We start from the raw sequence: 11,459 nt of genomic DNA, 5'->3' as shown, positions 1-11,459 counted from the left end.
GTTGTTGTTTTTTTATTTATAAAAAACTCTCAAGTTGACTGCACTATATTTTATGTATTTGGTAGTTTTTTGGAATGTAATTTCCCATTCTACTTTCCCTTTGAGGTTTATAATTGCTATGAGAAAATGCTGATTATTTCCCTCTACATATTTTTATCCTAATATTTTCTTGAAACTATTGTCTGTATTAATTCCCTTCTTAATTCCCTGGAGTTTTCTAAGCAAACCTTAAGTTATCTGAAAATGGGGACATTTTTCTCTCTCTTTACTAATGTTTATGAATTTAATTTCTTTTTCATCTTATTATCACTCACATTTCTAGAACTCTATAAAATAATAATGAAAAAAGGACTAATTCTTGTTTTACCCCTACATTTACTGGAATAGCTTCTAGTAGATCTCCGTGAACAAGCAATGCATGCTTCTGGGGTTAGGTAGGTACTTTTATCATCTTAAAAGTAGTCAATTAATGGCCATGCTTATAAAACTTTACCATAAAAAAGTGATGAAGTCTGTCAAAGGTTTTTATTTTTCTGTATTTGTTGGTATAATCTTGTGTAGTAAACTGTTGCTAATATGTGTTTAATGTGGCATGTGCTTTCCTAATGCTGAACAATAATCTCAGGTAAAGCGACTAAAACAAAAACAATTTGGCCATAGGAAAAAAAAATTATGTCTTTTTGCTAGAATTTTATTTTGTCCCTCTGCTTTTTTACCATATAAGCATGATATTACCTAATAAAAAGCATTTGTTAAAGATTTATCTTTCTCAGTTTTTGAGAAACTGTAACAATTCATTGGTTCCTAATGATATGACAGAACTTATCCCTCGGAACCAGCATTTGTTTTGTTTTGTTTTATATTCCTTTTGGATAGTTCCTTTATAGCTTGCTAAATTTTATTCTTTAAGATTGAATTAAGATCTATTTGATATTATATTAATTTGGATAGTTTTACACATAAGCTTTTTTTTTAAGTTGGTGATATTTTTAGCATTTCCATGTTCATAGAAGTTTCTAATTCAGACTGCATTTGTTGTGTGTTGTGTTTTCACCTTGTTAATTTTTTAAGGTTGTTCATTGGATTTTCTTTCTCCATCAGATATGCTAAAAGTTTAGTTATCGTAATTAAAAAAAAACAATTTTTAAATTTGCTAATCACTTCTATTTGATATGTACTTTATGACTACTTCACAATTTTCAAATTTCCTTTTGTCCTTATTATAATTTTACTAACTCGTAGGTTCTTATTATTTTGTTTCCCTCAACTCATTTGTTTTGCTCACTTGTTTACTCAATTCATTAATTTTTTTGCTAATGCTTATTTTTCACAGACATATGTTTCTTGTGACTGCATGAATTATCTCTCACAAATTTTATGTTTCTTATTTTTATATTTTCTCTCAAATAGTTATAAATTATTTCTACAGTTTTTGTGTGTCCTGTTCATTAGTCAAACATTATTTTAAAATCTCTATTTAGGTCTGCATTATTTGCTAGTGTCTTCTATATTATTCCTTTTGTTGTTATATTATCTAAAATATGTCTTTACATTTCTCGAGTTTTTACATTTATTCATATTTCTTCAATACTCTATCACCTGGTCTATTTTTATGAAAGTGACATTTGATGCTAATTAATAGCTAAATTCCATGATATCCCTATTAATAATTTATCAGAAACCTGTCAAATTTAATAGACTAATCTGTTCATTTTTTTTCTTTTTAGTGTCCAAACCTGAGAGAGGAAAGTTTTCCAGGCTATTATGATACTACATGTTTCTTTTTATAATTCATTTGAATATTTTTCAGCTTTGTGTATATATATTTAATATTGATATTTTCATGTGGGTTATATCTAAGCATGGTAGAGTTTCCTCAAATATTTTTCTTAAGGTACATTTTTAAAATTTTCTTTAATAGAAGGACTGTATCTCTTGCTTTTTATAAATCATCTGATTCATAATACATAAGTTATGGCCCCACTTCTTATTTGGTGAAGTTAATAGCTAGTCAAGTGTCGGAGAAGACCTATGTTCAAGTCTTGCTTCTAATAAATATATATATATATGTATATGTATATATATATATGTATTAGATATATAATTATGTATATAATATAATCCTAGATGAGTAATTTAAACTGCATGGGCCCTTGGGGAATTCACTATAAGTTATAGGTTTGGTGCTGATTTTTATTAGGTAAAGAAAGTTTCCTCACCAGAAGTTCTTATACAAGAATATCACAGTATTCCCCAATCTTATTGTTGTTTATAAATGTGTCTCTTGTATACTATAAATCATGAATTTTATTGAATGATTTAATCTATTTATTTTTTATTTTATCATTCCAACTTATTTTCCACTTTTTCTTTTAATTTCATTTATTCTATTTCTCTTTCAAGTTAATACCTTATTCTTATATTTAATTTTTGGTTATATGACTTTGAGGTCTTTTCCTGAAATATTTTCCATTCCATTCCCACTATCCTGTTCTAAATTCTTTGGATAAACTTATAAATTTTCATTCATATTTTATGTTTCTTTCCTTTCTATTAATTGTTCACTTTTCATAACCTATTAGGTATGTGATTCAAAAACTCATATTCTTCATTCGCAGATTTTTAAGTGGCATTTTTATGTTTCTTCACTTCCTCAGTTCTTTGCCTTTCTAAGCTTTTATGAATTCTCTTCTTCAATTCATGATCTATACTCTTACTTTTCTTTCATGGTTCCTTCTATGTTCTTCTGAAGGCAGACCTTTGGAGATTCAAAACTTTTAATTCTCAACTCTATCATGTCCTAATTTCCTGAGCAATCCTATACCATCCAATCTGCATTACCTCATTTTCTATTTTTTTGTCTTTATTCTTTCTGCCTTCCTTTTTCCAGATGCTGTTACTCTCTGTAGGCACTACCTTATATCTCTTATTTTCCTGCTAAACATACTTTGCTAATGCCATTTCCTTTCTATATTATGACTCCTTAATTGTTTATAATCTGGCTTCTTTGCTGATGTGGTCCTAAAATTGTCTTTTAAGTTTTCTAATAACGAAATTGAATTAATCATTGTTTATTCTTTTTGTTTAGTAAAGACATTGACTCCCTCACTATTTCCTAAAGAAGTTTAATTTATTCAAAACATTTCAGCCAGCAAATACTTGCCAGAGAAACTATGGCAGCCAATAGCCACATTAATTTAGAATATAGCTTCCTTTCCAAAATATTAAGAAGTAATGCAATTAGAAAAGTAAGAGTAAAATCTCGTGACAAACATTTAAAAAAAAAAGAAGAGAAATTAAACCTGCAGTTTTCTTGGTATGAGATAGAGCTACTCTAGGTATTCTCCCATACCATTTGTAAATGAAATAAAGAAACAAGTACAGCAACCAAGACATGCAAAATATATTGGTCTGTTTTAATTTTTAATATTAATGGAAGCATCAGAAGTTAACTCTATGATTTCTTTCATCTATCAATTGATCAATAGATTATATATGTATATACATATAACTAGATATCTTTATAGGTGAAAGAAATTTTATATGGATACATACACATATGTACATGTTTATGTACATATGTGTATAATGACTCTATACGCTAAATTATTGTTACCATTGGTTGTCATGAGCTCTCTGTTTCATAAGTTGTCAAGTATTTGTTTGATTTTCTGGCTGAAGTGGATTCTGTGCTTTTACATTCTTTTAACTGTAGAGAGTATTCTGCAAAAATTAAAATACAGAAAAAAGTAATAACCTATATCTTAACAGAACAAAAAGCAAAAGCAAAGATCAATTTTATTATTATAAATTGGTCAGAAATTTTTAAGACATTAGTCTCAAGACTAATTGTGCTTGAGAACAATCCAGATACATATACATGATAATATACCTAACTAGCTAGATGATGGGTTAGATAGATAGATAGATGGAGAGAAAGAAAGAGAGAGAGAGAGAGAGAGAGAGAGAGAGAGAGAGAGAGAAAGAGAGAGAGAGAGAGAGAGAGAGAGAGAGAGAATTATATGCATACATATATACACTTCTTCACATTGTTTGTGTATATTTTAAATACTTTTTCTATCATATCTGTAATTTCTTAGAAAAATTTCATATAAACACTTTTCTCTTTAAACTCTCTTTTGACATACATATCCCTCTCTCATAGTTTCAGATTTTGATGCCAATGATTTCCATATCTAAACCTACCTCTAGAACTCCAAATCTTCATTATTATAAGACACTTGTAATTGTATGTCCTACTAATATTTCAAATTCATCTTTTCAAAGTTCAGACTGAAACTGAACCTATTATTTTACATTTTAAACATGATGTTCTTTCTCACTTCATCTAGTTCAATGGAATGTAAACTCCCTGAGAAAAGAGATCATTTCATTTCATTTTTTCCTTTATATCCTCAGCATCTCCTGTATCTAATACAATGTAATCTAGACCAATATCCTCACATTATAGATGAGAAAATTGAGTTGCAGGGAGGTTAGGTGAAACAAGTAGCATAGCTGTTTTGTAGGAGAGTGGGTAAATGAAGCCATATCCTCTAATATGTTTTACAGAACTTAACACGGTACCCGGAACAAAGTAGGCACTTAATAAATGTCTATTGATTTACCTAAACATGAATTTATATCAATACCTATATATACATGTATATAGTTATATTCATATATAAATGAAATATCTACATACACATATACACATTGTAAAGAACTGATAATGCTAATTAGTAAGACACAGCAAATATTTTAAAAAGGGAAGCAGAATTGAAAATAGAAGATATCTATATTCAAATCTGTCATTTGAAATGTAATAACTATGTGACCATAGGCAAGACAACAGTTTCTCAGAATTTTTCATGTGCAACATGTCAGTAATACTGGTATTATTTCCTTCAGAGAATTATGAGGATTAAAAGGAGTGAATTAAAATATGTAAATTTCTATGTGACTGTCAGTTATTAAGTCAGAAATTAGATGAAGATGATCAAGTATATTCCAGCAAAACCAATGCTATACATGAGATTTTGTTTTGGATTTTTTTTAATATATCAAAAAGGGGAAAGAGTAACCTGCCAACAGAAGAAAAAATAAGAGAACACTTTTACATATATTTGTATATAAACACAAACACATACATATATGTGTGTGTGAAGAAAATATAGGCAAGCTACTTGATCAACTCCTTGCTTGTTTTCTCATCACTATAAGATGTTGTGAATATCATTTATATTGACGGCATCCTGAGGGAAAATATAAGAAGAAAATATGATGCCTATTACAAATAATTTTCTATGGCAGATAACATCTCAATTAGGTACACAATTGTCTGAGATATAGAGAGTGTGTTTAATGCTTATTAATTTAAAGTATTCAGCACCTAGTTCTGTTTCATACATAGTAGGCACTTAATAAATGTTTGGTGAATTGCATTTATGGTTTACTCGGTATCTGGCATGTATATACATCAAATAGTACCAAATATTCTATATTTTGCATATATAATTATGAATTTAAAAAAATATCTGCTAAATCTCTACATTAAGGGAGATAAAAAGCAGAGACATGTTGATATATTATTGACATATTATATTGTCATGGAAACTTTCCTGTCTAATTTTTAAAAAAAGATTCTGTATTGATAATGATGATCATCCAAATGCTTCTTTTCACAGATAAAATTGCACAAGGTGCACCAATCCTTAGAATATTATGAATATTTCTCAGTCAAATTCATAGCAGTGGTCAAGTGAAGAGTCTATTCATTTCTGGCACATAGTAGGCATTTAATAAATCTCTATGGGCTGATCAATACTGGAGACATATCTAAAGAATGATGAATCTGGAAAAGTTTTACATTAGTGGCTCCCTAGTGTCTGAAAAATATAAGAATGATACAAAGAAGAAACTCAGCAGGCCAATTAGCACATTCTCACCACATGAGTGAGATGTGGCATGTGCCCATGGGGCAAACTATGCAATTCACCTTGTGCAGTTTTGGTTCTATATGTGATACAATGAATCCCTCTGGGCCTGAGGGTTAAGAAAAATATTTCCCTTAATAAAAACATATTTGAAAATGTCTAGGTAGAAGCATTCCTGGAGTGGATAAAAAGCAGTCCCCAGAAAGGTAAGTACAGATAATAATCATTGACAAGGAGAGTAAAAGCACTTAAAGAAGATTCCTTGCATCTCAGGAGCTTCCCATCCAAATTCATTTTTTTAAAAAGTGGGTTTTTATATCTTTCTTGTCATAAGAACCCATAACTAGGTCCCACATCAGTCTCTGGTAGTAAAATTAACTGAAATGCCACCACAGAATTTTGGCTAACGGCCTGGTTGTGTGGTTTTGAGAGAGTAAATTAACTCAATACTTCCATATCTACTAGTATTCTGCTCAAACACCTGTATCCTAATATAGGACCTGTTCCTTATCTAAAAACATATTGGTTCAATTCAAATCCCATGTCTGATATGTATTCCCTCTGTGACCCTGTTCTAGTCCCTCAAAGGTCTTATTCTCTTAAACTGCCTGAACTTTATTTTCCCTATGTATAAAATGAGTGGATAGTTTATTATGGGATTAAAAATCTCTTATTTTCTAGATTTATGAGCCTAATATATTTGTCCTATTTGAAATGGAATTACTTAAAGGAACCACCAGTTAGCAACATCATCATGAACTCCTAATGTCTGTATGCCTTATCCACAGTAGTAATTCAGAAAAAAATGAGAACATTCTTTATCAGTGTGCATCATTAGACTTTTGAGCAACAATAAAGTAGATCAGTACAACATGACATGAGTTCAAAATGACCTCTACTTTCTCAGCAGCAACAGGTGGTGTTCAGTGGAAGATCTATTCACTGAGTGCTCCCAGATCAGTGTGTTAAAGGAAGATAAGGGGAGAAAGACAACTTTTTACATCCCTAGTAGGATTCCACTAGCTTGAGTGCATACTTCAAGTAATTTCTAGAGGTCTTTCTACTTTGCAATGGTTCATAAAAAAGGTATTTGGTGATAGAGGAAATAAAAATAATAATAGCAACAATTAAATATGTATATATAAAACACTTATATAGTATGTTATGCTTATAAAATATATATATATATAATTTCATGTGCCCATCATAACAAACCTGTGAAATAGGAAATAGGTGCTATTGGTATCTCCATTATACAAAAGAGGAAATGAAATCCAGGGTCACACAGCTATTATCTGAAGCAAAATCTAAATCAGGTCTCTGTCCATATGTCTATTAGATCTCCAGTTGTATGTAGACTACTAAAGCCTAGTTCTCTATCTTCAATATACTTCCTAACTTAATTGCTTGGCGAGGTGGGTAGATCTGAACAATTTCACATTTGAAAAGTCTTTGGGAGAAGAATATGAAAGATGACTTAAAGTGTTAATTTGACTTGAAGCAACTGCTCTAAAACAGTCAGTCAGTAAGTGTCCATTCCATAAAACCTGTTTGAAGTCCATAAGTCACTTTGTCTCCTTACCAAGGAGTGCTGATTCTAAGAATATAGAAGTTCTCATGATGCAACAATTTCTACAGTATTTTAAAGAGTTAAATTATTTTCTTCAAGAAGTAGCAGAGTAAAGCAGATTTAAGGATATGTTTAAATTAAAGAAAACTTGTGTTCAAGTCCTATAGATAACACTAAATCCCCAGTTATGGAGAGATTTTCTTTAAAAAAAGAAATTTCTTAAACCAGTGAAATTGTTGATCAAAATAAAGTATAATAACAATAGCAAAAAATGAAACAAAAACATTTCTTTAGCATTTTGGTGACTATAAGCAGAAATTTCTGTAATATTAACACTAGGACTCCCTCTCGCCTCACTCATGGGAATGTGGTTTTAAAAAAAAGGAGCTGGAAACAAAAAAATAAACATATGATTTGACATGAATTACTTAACATACTACAGTAAGTATTGAGATGAAAAATGTAAGTAGACCTGAGACTTGGTCAACTGTCTAACATAAGCACAAGTGCTGCCTCTTGATGAGCCAAATCTTTGTATTACAAAATCATACTAGCCTAGAGGCCCCAAGAGCTATTCTATAGTAGGAGAAAGATGGCCACCAGAAGCCAATTGCATTTCTTAGTAGACAGTTTATTGACAGCAAGACTGGTTATTCCTTAACAAATTAGACTTGTTGTCTTTGAAGTGGGCTGTCACTGAGAAATTCCCAGATTATGTGTATCAAACTTGATTTCACGTTCGAATGAACAACAATCCACTGACATATTTTGACAAATGCTAAGTTGGAAGCTGTCAGACCAAAATGAGTAGAACAATAGCCAAATATGAGTTCAGTGAGTATTAATAGCCAGTAAGATAAAGATATCCTTTCTCTTAGGCCTCATGGGTCCGAAGTCATGATAATAATTGGAAAAGAGAGGAATATGATTTGTAATATTCAGAGAATCGAGACATTGATTTAGGAAAGTATAGTTGAAAAAAAGGTAGGATTTCTATTGGAAAGCATATTACTGGAGTAATCCTCCCTCTCCCCTGTGTACTTGGACCTGACAATGGGAGAAATTCCATAATCATAGGAATATATAGTTCCATTACAGATTTAAAATTGGAATTGCATGATCCCAGAGGTCATGCCCAAATCTTTCATGTTGAAAATTGTTCTATGTAATTGGAAAAATAAAATATCTTTGAATAAAAAAAGTGATGTAGTACCAGTAACATGAATTTGACTATTAGGATTTCAATATTCATTTACCAAAGTAAATCCTACCCTTGTGAAAATAGCAGAAATCAGAGCTATATTATGCAGTATAGTACTGACTCACAACTGAAACAAAGATATCTGAAAATAATTGGTTCTACCAAAACCTACTATTCCACTGAAAGGAAATCTGTATGGGATTCTGGGTTTGCACATTGTATAATTTTAGATATGGGTCAAGAGAGAAGCCTGGTTGTGGTATAAAGAAGATTCTACTGATGCAAGATAACATCAGAGTGTTGTAAGGAGTATAAGACCTACAGTATTCATGATGTCAAAGGAGAATGAATGATACTAAGTCACAATGATTGTATGGAGAATATAATTCTCGGCAACCTATTGAAATAGATTTCTTTTATCAAGAGTATCTTGTGTAACTGAAAGAAGTTTTTCACCTGTTAGCAATGCTCAGCATACTGATTCATATATGTTAATAATTCACTTGTTATGATAGCAACTTGATGACAACAGATTTTTTTCTCCCATCAGTAGATGTTTGTTGATAATTATGCTTTATGCAGTTCCCTATATTTTATACCATGAGGAGATGCCATAGACAGGGAAGATATGATTCATGTTCTCAAGAAGTTTATAGGTTAAGTGGGAGACAGAAAAAAAGGTATTAATAAACAAAAATAGGGTGAAATTTCAAGGGACTATTTGTATATATGATAGGAATAGGGATGGATGAGTCTGTGATTTCCACAGTCAAGGGAATTCCCAGGTTTGAAAGTTACTTTCTCCATGTAAATGGGTCTTTTGTTGGAAACTTAGTCTTCAAAAGTTAGAGCACAGAGAATTTAGTTGACTTATCCATGTTAACAAAGCACCCTTCCCTCCTATGATATATAATTATACATACATGCATTCATTCATTCATATGTGTAAGAGGAAGTAGTTGAACTCAGATCTTTTGAGCTTCAAGGACAGTTCTATATCTCCTTTAATGCATTGCTTTTCAGACAAACATAAATGAATCAAAATATTTTGACGTCCATCCGAATTCAAAATATGAAAAGCACAAAAGTTTGTGTTATGTCCTTTAATTTTCCCCCCATTTCTTTCTAATTACTTATAAGGAGAAAATTAAAGTGAGGTAAACTCCCAGAGAGCATCCATCTCACTCCTTTTAAATCTTTAACAATGATGTTTTGTAACCATATATCATTACAATGAATGTTTTTAAAAAGAACAAAACAATTAAAACAATTCACAAATTTAACTTTGGTTCCCCTCTTGTGTTGCATGACTAACTGAGTTTCATTGCTCTAGTATTCATTTCTAGAAGGAAGAAAACAAGCTATTATTAAATCCTTTCTATGTAAATAATTATAAATAATTTGTTTCTACATGTAATATAAAAATAAAAGAAACTAAAATGTTTTATAAATAAATGTTTTATAAATATTTATTGGTTATCATGTAAAGAAATATATTATTTTAGTTTCTTCTAATGATGAGAGTACAATTTAATTAGCATCATCCTGGTTTAAAAAAAGTATAGTAAGAATGATTTGGAATACACATTTGCAAACTAGGAATTATGTATAGCTTTAATTCTGTTCTTGAGAAATTGGCTAGAATTTAAATTTCATGCTGCGATCTAGACTGACCACAACTGGTCAATGGGTTTACACATATATAAAAATTAAAAACTGTGGAAAACATATTAAATTGAAACACATTCTTCACTGTCTGATTCATCTGGTGAACTGGGAGTGGGAAGCTGATCATAATCACTGTGCCCTCCTTCCCTCTTATGGCCAAAGCTTGAGGCAATCAGATCCACAAGTAGCCCAGCTGTGGCCTTCTGTAGTCAAGAGGGGATTGACTTCAATCAGATTCAGGAGAGACATTAAAGCTCTATTATTTGTCTCCGCTATAATGTACATGCCTTCCCAATAAATCAGTCTCCCCACAACAGAAGTCCCTGTGGCTGGAATCAGTTGAAGAGTCAAAAGCATCAATATCAAAACTCATATGAATTAGTCTTTGTTTTTTATTGATTAGTTGATCAAATGTCTGTTCTATGACCTTCTGGATTCCAAGATGGTCAATATTTCTCACTAAAAAGTACATGATGTCAATTTTTTTAGAATTAAATATTTAGCAGAATCCACATCTGTTAGGCCAATATACACAATATCTAGGGATGAGAGTCAGGGCTTGATCCATGAGAATCCTGGGAGTGAAGGCACTAACCAAAGGAATGGAAATTTGATTCTAGGAGCAATAGAAAGCTAATGGAATTGGTTGAGTTGGTATTAATATAATCAGATACATGGGGAAAGGAAAGTGCTTCAGTAGCAATGTATAGGACAGCCTAAAGCAACAAGATACTTGAGGCTGAGTCAACAATTAGGAGACAACTGAAAAAATCTCAGCAGGATATGATAAGGACTTGAACCAACATGGTAGCTAAGTGGATGAAGGAAAGCGTTGGATACTCAAAAGTAGCAAAGGAAAAATTTAACAACTAACTAGATGTGAAGGAGTATGAGAGATTAAAGTGTTAGGTTAACCCCCAAAATTTGAACCTGAAGCACTAGCAGGATGGTGATCTTTTAGAAGACAAGTTTAAGATGAAAAATTTAGGATGAAAGGTGAAGAGAGCTCATTTTTAGACATGTAGAGTTTAAAATGAATTCAGGCTATCTAATTTGAATTGTTTAATAAGCAAATGATGATATA

This window comes from Gracilinanus agilis, chromosome 4, assembly GCF_016433145.1.
Source record: "Gracilinanus agilis isolate LMUSP501 chromosome 4, AgileGrace, whole genome shotgun sequence".
NCBI classification, from domain to species: Eukaryota; Metazoa; Chordata; class Mammalia; order Didelphimorphia; family Didelphidae; genus Gracilinanus; species Gracilinanus agilis.
Note: the sequence above shows the minus strand (reverse complement) of the source record.